The sequence below is a fragment of the Apaloderma vittatum genome, unplaced genomic scaffold (genome assembly GCF_000703405.1).
Source record: "Apaloderma vittatum isolate BGI_N311 unplaced genomic scaffold, ASM70340v1 scaffold33065, whole genome shotgun sequence".
NCBI lineage: Eukaryota > Metazoa > Chordata > Aves > Trogoniformes > Trogonidae > Apaloderma > Apaloderma vittatum.
The window spans coordinates 1-9044 of NW_009718255.1; the positions used below are offsets into that span (position 1 = coordinate 1).

The window sequence follows — 9044 nt, forward strand, 5'->3', positions numbered from 1 at the left end:
TTTTTTTATTTTTTTTACTGGACTTTATTTTTATACCCATCCACCATTCAGGGAATTCCTCAAGCTGTACTTCCCCCGTTACCAAAGAGGCCTGCGCTTGAAAAAACCAATGGTGCCACCGCAGTCTTTAACACTGGTATTTTCCAATACCAGCAAGCTCTTGCCAACATGCAGTTACAGCAGCATACAGCCTTTCTCCCACCAGGTAAGTCCTTCTCGTTTGCCTTTTTCCGGGGAGGGAGAAGGGGAAATTCTGGAAAAAAACCACGATAGGAGGTTAACCCTTTGTTCCTGGAGGCAAACACCTAGCGGTGTTGGCGTGGTGGGCACGGGCAGCCCCTCTCCATCAGCCCGCGGGGCTGCCGGGCAGAGGAGGGGCTCCCTGCAGGAACGTCGGCTTCTCGCTGCTTCGCTGGGAAGCTGGGTGGGTGTTTTCCAGCCTAGGGTGAAAGAATCAGCATCCTGCTTTGTCATCCCAAATCAGAATTTGAGATCTTCTCTCTCATTCATTAACTCCTCTCCGTTCAACATCTCTGAAGCTGTTGTGTTTGTTTCTCTTCGCTGTAAGACCCCTTTGCCTTCGTGTGCTTAGCAACAGTTGTTGTGAGTCACACACGTGAAGGTTTGGATTTTTATTCTGGCACAGTGATCATAAAAGCCACAGGCAGGCACTCCCCTAAGCCCACACAAGAAATGAAGGCTCCGGCCTCTGCCGCGGAAGCCTCAGGGCTGCTTTAGGACTAAGCAAAACCAAGGTGCGCTTGTTCTTAGTTGAGAGTGATCAGATCTACACTTGTCCTAGTGTAATTGCTGAAGAACTGATGCCTGTGCTATTTATAGAAGCAGAAATCCCTTCAGAGGCCAGGCGATGAGACTGAAAAGTTGGAATATGTGTTTTGGTTCTACAAACAGCACTTTGAAAAATTACACATCTTAGTATGTCACGTGGATTTATGCCCAAATTAACAGATCTGAGTTAGTTTTTTACCTATAAACGCACAGTAAAAGAGCACTGTCATTCCAGGCGGTGCACGGAGGCTGTCTGATGGATCTGGGCTCAGAAAATTGGAAGGAGTCTGTGAGGACAGCCCATCGTAATGCAGGCTAGTTGAGGGGAGGAAAGAAAATACAGCTGTGCAGTCTTCACCAAAAAAAAGGAAAGGATTTTATCCTAAACATTTTTGACAAGTGTGTTGCCAGGAGTTCACTATAATGGCTTTTACCGTTCCTTCTCAATCTGGCATAGAACCAACACGTATAATCTAAATGGCACAAAAATCAGTTGCTTGATGTAGTGCGTTTCGATAACTTATTTAGGTTCCAAAAATGCATTGCACCCGCTGAAATACGTTAGTAAAAGCTTGTTGATGGATTCTATAGAAAGACTGACTGAGTACATTTTAGATCAGATCTCTCTTTGGAGCAGAGGCAGGTTAATTCAGTGGGCTCTGAAGTAAAGTGACATTTTTAAGGTCCAGAAAAATCGCTTCAGCTGTGGGATAGGAAGTTGCAGCAGGTCTGGAGGGCAGGACACTCGCAGAACCTACGCGGGGTCGGTGTGTGCCCCGATGGAGGATCTTGGCAGGACCCTCCTCTCCGCAGGGCATCTCACTCTTGATGCTTCACCCCTGAGAGTTTTCCCCTCGTTCCAGCCAAACCCAAATACCTCTTCTAAATCGTAAGGTCTAGTTCTGGCCGCACACCACCAGAGCACATGAAAGCAAGCGAAGGGATCGTCCATACCAGGGGATGACACTGGCACTCCAGCGCGTTTGAAATGATTAAACGCTCTTAGGTGCTCGTCCCAGCGCTCTCAGATAAAGCTCCCTCTTTGCACAGCACCCCTCTCGAGGTCTCCCAGAAACCTGGGCTGCTGGAAGCTGCCCCCAGACTGAGAGGTGTTGCAGGAAAGAGCTGGGAGCACTTGTGGTGTTGGCTGGTTCAAACAAGTGGAGCTCGGCTCGCTGTGTGTGTACAGCTGTCCCTGGGCTGTGCGTGCCAAGCGGGTGACCAGGCGGTCCTCCAGAAGCACAGCCCTCCAGAAGAAAGGGGTCAGGTGTACAGGGTACGCCCAGGGGCTGTTGTCCTGTTGGCCCTGCAAGGTGCGGACTCGCAGCAGGGCGGCTGAGCCGGGGAAAGGCTTGAGGCCTCTGCGGTTTTATTTAGTTACTGCAGCTTCAGCGCCAGAGAAATTCCTTGCCCAGCGCTGGGACTCGGTCTGCGCACAGGTGCTTTCCTGTCCGTGTAAGCACCTTCTTCCTGGGGTCCTCTGGGCCTCTGCAAAAACACCCCTCTCCTCCAGAGCGTTAGGGAGGGAAAGATCAGGCCCAACCCTTCACCTCGGCAGGAGTGCTTATGCTGCCTGGGGTGATATTTTTAGCTAGGATTTGGTAGATTGGAAAGAATAAATAGTCTGAGGGGAATAATACGAGAGGGAGAAGAGAATAAAAATGCTTTAAACACTGGTAAACCTAGGATATTGATAAGAGTAGCTTTATTCCCCTGCAGAAATAATCTGGTTGAGAAGTTACGATCAGCTAACTGAGCACAGCCTTGAATTAAAATTCTGCCTTGTGCTGAAAGCCTGGGAACATTTGAAACTGCGCATCTATTATTCATGCACTCTCATTAGTCAGTCAAAGCTTCTGAAGTCAAGATGAATATTAAGGTCATAGCAAAAATTATTTTTATTACTGGTAAGAGGGTCATACAGCATTACGTCTCCATATTTGCAAGTTATTGCACCCTAGCTAGTATTTCCATTTCTGCCTTAAGTTCATTTGCTTCAATTCCCTTTCAAAGCTGCGTGCGCTGGTTATAACGTTAATGATGATAACTCAGACTAAATTCTGAGCTGAAAAGCCTTACGGTGATATTTCAGAGTCATTCTGAATGTCTAACTCGTATGTAGACGTAATTCTGCATGGAGTGACGTAATGTTCCAGATCTAACAAAGTGCATTCAGCCTTATAAATAGGGCACTTCTGCACAGAGGCAGAGCTCAGAAGGTTCTCCTGTGTAACCTCAAAAACACCACAGGGATGTCACACGAGGGGCCAAGAAAGCAGTTCTACTTACTCTTTGTACTTCATAGCCAAATTCTGCTCCACTTTTTCAATCTTGCAAGCGGTCCCATCGGCTCCAGCCCTGATTTGTTCGTGGGGAAGTCGGAAAAGCTCCGGTTTCCGTGTGAATATTTCCGGTCTCTTCCGTGACACAGAAATAGAAGAGTAATTAGGAAGCATGATTATGCCCTTTTCTTTGTAGCCTTGCAGAGGCAGTGATGACAGAGAATAACCTTGTCCCCGGCAGTAATTACACTGACTGACTTTTTCCCCCACTTAGTTAAATGCCCTTGAGGTTGTGCAAGCCACCACAGTGCTTGGCGCTGGCTGAAACAGTTTCCTGACCCCCGTGACAGTCACTTAATGTCAAGGAGGCAGCGTTGCCGCGGCTCCTGCTGGCAGACTCCTGGAATACGTTTCCACCTTCCACCGCAATCTCTGTGCCCAGGTTTCAGAGTTTATTTCAGTTTCTGCTGCGACAAGCACAATTGGCGGTGTTAGTAAATGTTGTTCATTAAGTAAAAAAAAAGGAAATTCTTTATTAAAAACACGCATTCTGAATTATCAGTGTATCTTTAATATTGGCATCAAAAATAGAGGATTCCGAGTTCAGTCTAGTGGAAGGCACTTTGCTGCATAAAGTCAACGGAATTACCGACTCCGTGATATTTAAAAAGCGATGCCATCATGTTCCTAAAAACACCCCGCTGCGGCTGGCTCTCTCGCTGCAGGGCAGAACTCACCGGGTGCTGTCACTTGAGTTATTTTTGCGGAGCCTAAAGACAGTTGCAGGTTGTGAGCCCAGACGCCAGCAGCTTAAAATACATCTCGTGGCGTGAAGCACTGAGCGAGGATTCTGAGGCGCTGCCGTGAGCTGCGCGGGAGCCGTTCGCTGCTCGGACCCTCCTCTGAGCTGTGATTGAGCCAACGGTCCGGAGGGCGGTTGGGATCACTCCCACGTCACCGTGGGTCTCACAGATACGACTGAAGCGCCACGTGCTGGGTTCCCAGGGGTTTGGGGACGGTCCCAGCCAGAGCGGACCTCATGTACCTGTAGGCAGCTGCGAGTTTCAGATCCGAGGGAAACAGTAAAAAGACCATTACGAAGCGCGTGCCAGAAGGCAAAAATATTTGAGACTGAGAGAGTTTTGAAGTGAAGCTGAAGCAGCTTTTCTAGGCACGCTCCTACCCCAGGGCAGGGCGAAGGCGATAGGTGTGCGCCCGGCTGGGCCAGCTCCGTCCCTCCGCTGGAGCCTGGCTCGGAGGGATCCCTGTGCTCGCGTGTGGTTTGATTGTGCTGACGGTTACATGCCACTGTTCCCCTAATAACAATTTTTCTTCTTTGTTCAAATGAAATTTCTAATGACACGTGTGATGGGTTGTTTTAATTCTTTTCCCTTTCCAAATCCACCTTCCTGTTGCAATGCATGATGGGCAGGCTCAATATTGTGCATGACACCCGCTACAAGTGTTGGTAGGTGCCAGCTTTGTTTCTTGATTATCTTAAACCTGTGGTGCAGCTCACGGACCCTCAAAATCCACTGCTAGATGTTAACGTATAGCTCTCGTGCCAATCCATCTTCCTTAGCCCCCCGCACTAACACCTGTCAATTAAATGCCATTGTTTGATTTAATTGACACGGACACTTAGACGGCATTAATTTTGTAGAGCGGTTTTCTGAATTGCACATTGTTCCTTGGTGGATTTTGATTGGACTATGAGTTCCAGTGTTTAGAAACTTACCTCGTGTTAAGTAAAGACTGTATCTTACTGTAGCCGCGTAGATGCATACTGTCCTTCGACAGGATTAATTTTCATTCGCAGTAAATATTTGGGTTGAATTTTTAAAAGGCAAAAATTTGTAAATATAAGGGCGTTTAAAGATCGTTGATTTTTTTTTTTTGTATTGAAATGTTTGTGTCGATTTTCTTGATTTGATGGTAACAAGCATTTTCCCCTTTTTTTCTCTTCCATTCTCCTCCCCTGTTTTCCCCCTGGAATGCCGTCCCGCTTCGCACTGTGATTGCATGTCACGCGCTGGCCATGATGTCTCGGGCTTTTCGCTGCGATAAATACCATGCTCGATTCCCCTCCCACATGTCGCTCTGGTTCCCATACTGCTACACTCTTCTGTATGTTTGCTTATATGATTTTCCTTCCGAAAGTTCCCATGGTGCACGGTGCTACGCCAGCCACTGTGTCTGCAGCAACAACATCTGCCACAAGTGTTCCCTTCGCTGCAACAGCCACAGCCAACCAGGTTTGCTAATTTACAGCTTTGTTCCTTACAGACAACTTGAAATTGGTGCTTTTAATGAGCATGGGGGTTTTGATTTTACCTCTTGTTGGCCTACACATTCTCTCTTTAAGATGCGCGGCACCGCTCAAGAAAGCCGTTAGCCGTGCTCGAAAGGTGCTGCGGTTCCGTTTGTGATGCTAAAAAAAATTGATAATAAGAGTTTCTGACTCAGTCTTAACATTTATGGGCCATGCTGCTTATTTCTGCTCGAGAGAGAGGTGCAGAGGAAGGGATAATACACAGAACCCATTATTTATTTCTATTCCCGTGAAGCCGACAGCTCCTTTTAGTCAGAACTCTGCTGAGAGCCAGTAAACCCTTTGTGCAGGGAGGTTGCAGGATCACAGTTTTTAACAGCCTGAGCTTAGCAGTCTAAACATGTTCTGACTCTCCTCTTCCAAGAGCAAAACAAAACCGTTTGAGCGTGGGCCACGCAGAAACCTCTTTTGAAACCTTTGTTTCAGCTTGTGATTCTGCCTGGGAATGGCCGGTGACTTGTTGCCGTAGGCAGACTTGGGCTGAGAAAACGTCCCTAAAACGTCTGGTTTTATTTCTAAATAGCTACCCTAGTTGTTGCCCTGTTTGGATATACGTCAGAAATAAACAGATAATGCTTTACTAAAGAAGTGGTTAAAAGTCCTCCCAGAAAAGCCAGAAGGGACACTCTAAAGATGAGGGAACCAGGGGCCAGAAGGGGAGCTGCAGCCCCCAGCCCTGCCAGCTGGAGCCGTGCCTCAGAACAGGCTGCGGCCGGTCGCTTTTATCGAGCTGGGTCGTCAAAAAGGCACATTGGGGTAGGACATCTGGCTGAAAGTGCAACTAGAAAAGCTTTTTAAAGATGCTCTCGTTCCCCTTATCAAAACGAATTTTATTTTTTTGTGTGAAATATGCTAGGAAGTTAGGATTGCCCGTGTCCCAAACCCATCGGTTCTGGTCTAACAAGCAGGGGTTGCTCTCTCCTCAGTGGGAAGTGCACACATGCCTTTTACAGGAGAGAGAACTGAACATTTCCTTCAGTGTTCTGCAGGTGTGGTCCTGTGCCTGTAATTCATTCTGGAGATGTGCTAAGCAGGTGGCACTTTCTGCTCTTGAGCAGTGTTTGCTGAATGACCGTGTTGCTCATGGGTTTAAACTAGCATAAGAATTACTCTGTGTTTGGAAAAGCTAGTTTAAAGGTGGGACTGCCCCTGCGTAGCGGCACCTAAGCAAGCAACCACCTGTATGCCCAAGGTATCTTAACAGGGTAATTTATTGCACCGTACAGTTAATCCGGATGTGTCTTTGTACGCTCTGTAAGTCCACAGAGTCGTGAGAACAAGCCAAGCCGCAGGAAAACATTGTTAATTTTTAAAATCGTCTCCGTATAAATAACCACGCACTTTCCCAAACAGATTACGGGGAAACTTTCTGTTGTAGAATCTGATCATTTCATGCATATCCTCCCTGGAGCCTCATAACACACTCAGTACAGCACTGCAGCCCGACCTCCGTATATACATATATGACAGATATATGTATATACCATGTGAGCAATGCTGGGGTTATTTAACGCCACACGGTGCGATGTGCATGCATGCCAAAAGTCTTAAGATCTGGCCCTTCATCTTCACGGAGCGGTGCTGAAGGTCCTTGGTCTGTTCCGACAGCCCTGTCCCTGATGCTTCTACACAGTCGGGTGCACCAGCCTGTCCTGCAGCAGTAGGAAAACATGGTATGAGAAGCTTCATTATGCTTGAAGCACATTTCTGTCCAAGGTGGCGATGTTGTGTGGAGTTGCTACTAGGGGAGGAGAGGGTGGAAAAACCAGCACCGAGCCCCGTAAACAATCTTAGTTCAGAGGAATCCTCCCCGTTCTTGTGCGGAGCAGCAGGTCAGCCTCAGTACCCCTCAGCCAAAAGAAGCCTTTCTGAGCACAGCAGCCGTTTGTGATGGCACAGATCCCTTTTGTGTCGTGTGTCCCAGCCTGTTTCCCTGCACCCGAGCATCTCCTGGCTCCCTCCAGCCAGACCCGAGGTCCCCTCTGCGAGGGGATCCCTCATAGTCCCCCCCTTATCCAGGGCTGCCCCGTGGCTCTCCCGGGGCTGGATCCCGCGAGCGGGAGCCGGGGCACCAAGCCCAGGACCCGCACGTGGGACGTTGAGTATTCGTACAGCTGGAGATCTGCCCTGCCTTCGATGCTCTGGGGCTTTAAATGGGAAACTGAGTTGATGGGGCACTTGGAGAGAGCCTCGCGCTGGGTTCTGTCCATGCAGACAAACATTTTGGGAATTGTTTCACTGCTTTGGAGAGTCTTCGCGCTTCTGCTGACCCGGCAGCCCCAGGGAGTGCAGGCCGAAAAAAAGGGTTTTCACCAGCTGGGGAAATCCTTCTCGGGGCATCTGAGGTTTGGCGTTACAAACAGAGACAGTGAAAGCAGTGAACACTTCACAAAATCAGACTGAAACAAGGCCACTCTAGAATTTATCATTTTAAATGATGCACTGAAAGCACAGAATTTTGTGTAGGCCAACAAAAAGGGCTATTTTCAATTACTGCACTGCATGACTTTTTGTAGATTTTAACTTCTCCTACTTCCTAAACAACCAATACTACTTATTTATATTTGTCAAGTAGTACTTAACGCAATGTTTCCCGGTTTTAAGTTGCTATTGTAGCACTTCGTTGACTTTAACTTACAGTTACAATATAAAATCCACCAACTCACAGCAGATCCCCGCGTTTCCGAACTTAACGTTCTGCAGCAAAATGCTGTGTCTCTAGGTTGGCTCATTGCCTCTGTTACTCATTGTTTGAATTTTTTACCTGTAGATACCCATAATATCTGCCGAACATCTGACTAGCCACAAGTATGTTACGCAGATGTAGACGTTTTGTCATCAAACAGTAAGTTCCTGATGTGTCCTTGCTTGCGTTTTTCTTACTTTCATGTGTGTGTAATCCATCTTTTTCAGGGACGGAATGTTTTTAATTAATTTCTAAGAAAACTGGTAGGATTTGGGGGAAGATGCCCTGAACTGCACGGACGTGCCGCTCTTCTCCGAGTCAGATGCCGCAGTTAGCCGGGACCGTGTTAGCTGTCAGTGCCTCGGACCGGAGCCCGGCGTTAGTTTGTGCACAGTTGGTTAGCTCATGACTCCTGCCACCTTCCTCTCCCTCACGCTCCCTTCCTGCTGTGTTTTTTACGCGGTGGCTCGGCCGTAACGCGATTACTGCTTAGGCCGAGGATTAACTGGTTTGCCACAGTGGGTTCCTAGCAGTGGTTGTTCCTTTTGGCTGAGTGTAAACGTTGTTCAACTGCTGGAAGCGGCTCGAGTGAGATGTCCCTCATCTGCAGCCTCAACTTGCTGCCAGGCTTCCTGCGGTGGTCTGGGGGGATCCCCCTGAGATTGGGGTGTCCAGGGTGTCCCCATTGTAGAGTCCTGAGGTGAAGCAGGAGTCACTCTCCAGAGGTGTCCTCCTGGGGTGGGCAGCAGAGCCTAGAGAAATACCCACGGCCTTAGGTGGGGTGCTGAGTGAGGAAAACAGAAGGCCCGGGTTTCTGAGGGTGTTCGGAGCCTCTCGGACATCGCCTGGGCCCCCCGGCCCGTCGGGGGCAGCGGGAAGCTGACCCCAGGTGGGGATCCCGGGGCTGGGAGCTCGGGCGCGGAGCGAAGCCCAGGGGAGGTCCCCGGGGGCTCGG

General features: G+C 48.6%; 1 long non-coding RNA gene across 1 annotated transcript in view; it reads left to right on the forward strand.

Moving 5' to 3' along the window:
* The first annotated feature begins 5228 nt into the window (after positions 1–5228).
* The window catches only part of LOC104274533, a 4590-nt gene continuing 774 nt past the window's right edge, over positions 5229–9044 (forward strand). Inside the window, exons 1-2 of the long non-coding RNA XR_717825.1 lie at positions 5229–5326; positions 8174–8248. This is a non-coding gene — a long non-coding RNA (uncharacterized LOC104274533). The remainder of the gene's footprint in view (positions 5327–8173; positions 8249–9044) is intronic.